The following is a 3,758-nucleotide window of genomic DNA, read 5'->3' as shown; positions in this document are numbered from 1 at the left end:
TAAAATGCCCCCCTCCCTCCCCGCGCGCACGGCCTCCCGTTGCGCCTGCGCGCTGCAGGCGCCCAGTGGGAACTGGCCAAGTACGCATGCGCCCGTCCCCAGCGCTCCCATGCACGGCCCGGGAGAAGGGGCGGGGCAGCGGGGATGACGAAAGGCCGGATGAGTGACAGCGGCACGCGGCCTTGGTGGACCGGCGGGGTCAGGGCGGGGATGGGGGAACTGCGCCTGCGCGGTTCCCTGAGCCCTGCAGCGCCGCTCCGGCGGGAGTGGCCGTTGGGCGGGCGCGTGCGGTTGCCGTGGCAGCGCGGGGCCGCGGGTCGGGTTCCGCTCCCAGGCGCGGCCCGATCGGTCTGTCCCGCGGCGGCGGTGCCGCCTTTCACGGGCCCGGCTGTGCCACAGAGTCATTTCGGTTGGAAGAAATCATCGAGTCCAACCATAACCTAATTCCAGCACTCAACCATGTCCCTAAGAACCTCGTCTATGTGTATTTTACACACCTCCAGGGATAGTGACTCCACCACTTCCCTGGGCAGCCTGTTCCAATGCCTGACAACATTTTCCGTGAAGAATTTTTTTCTACTATCCAATCTAAACCTCCCCTGGCACAACTTGAGGCCATTTCCTCTTGTCCTGTTGTTTGTTACTTGGGAGGAGAGACCAACCCCCTCCATGCTACAACCTCCTTTCAGGTAGCTGTAGACAGCAATAAGGTCTCCCCTCAGCCTCCTTTTCTCCAGGCTGAACAGCCCCAGTTCCCTCAGCTGCTCCTCATCAGACTCGTGCTCCAGGTCCCTGCGGGGCTCAGGACACCTGGCAGGCTGGGCAGCCTGTCCCTGAGCCCGGCCAGAGCTGCACAGGACAAGCCTTGTGTCCAGCCTGGGCTGCACAGAGGGACCAGCCTGGCTGCGTGTGGTGCTTACCACTCTTTCTATCCAGCAAATAAAAAGCACTGCCCTGAAAGTGACTCTGAGTTTTTAGTTAAGTTGCTTATGGAGCTTGCAAGACCGTGTTTTCCCTCAGCTTTGCAGCCTCTGCCATCCGGAACACTGCAGGTGTTTCTTTTATGCTATGGAGGGGACTGTGCTGAGAACAACTGCACACCATGCATTTCCTTTGTTTCGACTAACCTGATTTCAACAGGATTTAGAAAGGTTTTCTTGTTTGTAATTTGCTAATCTATGGTAGCCATCTGTGGTATAACAGGGAGAGAACTGTGGCCACAACTGGACTTAAATAGAGAGAGTCAATGACTAGGTAAAAGGAATGGAAAGGGAAAACAAGGAGGCTGGAATAGGATTTTTCTGGTCTTCTCTCAGAGGCACTAGGAATTGTGAAGCTACGAGTACATAAAGTAACATTCAGGATCAACAACAAACAGTTGTTAGCCGGAAGAGACACAAAATACAAAAACCTTATTAAAATAACCTCTCATTTGTGTAATGGGGCATCAGTTTACAAAAATAAGTGTTAGAATACCAAGAAAATCTGTCTACCAATGGTTTAAGAAGTATTACTGTTATTTATGACACTGAGATAGTATATCTCAGTGGATGATAACATCAACAAATAATATGTTAAAATATGCAGGCTGAATCTCTCAAGTCTCTTTCCTCAAATGCAATTTTGCAGATTTCAGCATTAATTTTCACCCATAATGTCTCACTAGAACCTTTATTAAAAAAAAAAATTGATTCTCAGTGTGGCCAACATGAAGTTCTACTAAGTATAGTAATGTTTAAAGGCTTTTTTTTTTTCCTAAAAGAAAAAACATCTGCAGTATCACCACTATTCCCATACGAAAGGAGTTGGTGGTCCAGGCGTTGAACCAGGCAGTGTCTAGGCTATAGCTCATTGGACCACTGATTAGAAACTTCAATTAATTTAACAGTGCTGATATGCTGCATTGCAACAGATACACCAGAAGTGTGGACCAGCCACGATGCATCATTTGCTGCTGCTGTGGGAAAACAACCACTCGCAGGGGAAAAACAAAAACCACACCAGTAAAGTAATAGCACAGCTGGGTGAGTTGGAAATCTAAACACTTCATATCCCAGCCCACATTATTACTGAAAAGCCTGTAGTGTAGCCTTGCTTTGGCTCTTGCCCTGCTGTCTACCTATCTCAGTTGCACCTGTTTTAATAAGGAACCCTTCTCTGTCTTGGCAGATACCAAGTATCAATGGCTTTTGGGCAAAATTGCTTTTCTGGCTGTTATTGGTCACTGTGTGCTGGTTCCCCTGTCTAGAAGCCCTACGTCAACCTGCCTTTGACTGGTAGCAGAAATTAACGATGGCAGAGAATTATGATTTTTTTTTTTTTTAATTGTCACTAGCATTTCCTTGTCCATTTTTTTTTAATAAAATAGTAAAAAATAGGTCTTGAGTTATTTTATTTTCTCATGCTCTATGCCATTTGAGCAAACAATTCTGTCCATTAGAAGACATTATTTTTGAAACCAAAACTAGGATGCTGAAAGTTAAGTTTTTGGTAACATCTACCATCTAACTAAGAGCATAAAGTTAGTGCATAGGTCCAGTCCCTTCCATATGACCCTCCGTAGTCAGATTTTACAGTTCTTCCAAAGTTTAGTTTCCAGTCTTTCTACACTTAGTTATTATAGGGCTTTAAAAGTACATACTTCAAAGAAGCAAGTATATGCAAATCCCAGAGAGTTTATAGTTAAATTTGGCTCAATTTAAATCTAAAGGATTTGAATTGTTATCACATCTGTTTCTTATGGCAGTATGTGACTACTGTGAAGATCAGTCTGTAATCTTGTCCTCTAATTTATTCTAAAATGATGTCAGTCTAATTTAATATGGCTTATTTTTTCCAAGGTCTTTTAGTTTGATACTTTTCTGCTTCATCTAACAATAATGCTTCCTTCCGTCAAAATTAAAATCAATCAGTTCATTTGCATGGTCCAGAACTAAGGTTAATTACCCAATATAAAAAGGTTTCGTTTTTACTGTCAAGATGAATGCACTTCATGAGCAAGTTGATATTTAAACTTCAGCATAATTTTCAGATATTCTGCTAAAAATTAAAACAATTGTACTACTGGAAACAAGGAAGAGCAAAATACAGTGTATTGGAACTCATGTCCACATCCACTGATCTGTCAGTTTTAAAGAATAGAAGTGAGCTCTCTTCACTATTAATCATAGATTAAATTACTGCATGAATCCTTCAAGTGTTCATGATGAAGTATTTTTCAATGGTAGCCTTTCGCACTTTGATTCTCCTGAAGATCAATTATTAAAAAAAAATAATAATTCTCCATTGCTAATGTTTGTTTACAGTTTTCTTTTCACTCATATTGGAAAGCACCCTGCATGTCCTGGCCTGAGACGGACAGTGTAACTCATCTTCTTGCCCCATTATTTTTTTCCTAAAGAACTACCACAAGAAAGGCAGCAGCACACTATTTAATTTGTATGCGGCACTCAGTACTTTGCTGAGTTTCTCCTCTGGCTCTGCTCAGGCACAAACATTCCAGATGGTACTTAAAACAAGTTTCTGGCTATTATGTATACTCTTGCTAGCATAAAGCAGATCACATTATGCAGTGACATTTAGAAAGAAACTGAGGCAAAAAGTCTATTTTTGTTTCCAGCTTCGATCAAGTGTATCTATCAGGCAACACAACCATGATTTTCAAGGGCAGAATGACTTAGTCCATATGTAAATAACTTTCTCATAGGAGAAAGGACAACATGTTGTAATTCCTTTTGAATAACTGAAATAATCCTTTT

Source organism: Patagioenas fasciata, chromosome 2, assembly GCF_037038585.1.
Source record: "Patagioenas fasciata isolate bPatFas1 chromosome 2, bPatFas1.hap1, whole genome shotgun sequence".
Lineage (NCBI taxonomy): Eukaryota > Metazoa > Chordata > Aves > Columbiformes > Columbidae > Patagioenas > Patagioenas fasciata.
This window is presented reverse-complemented; position numbering follows the sequence as displayed.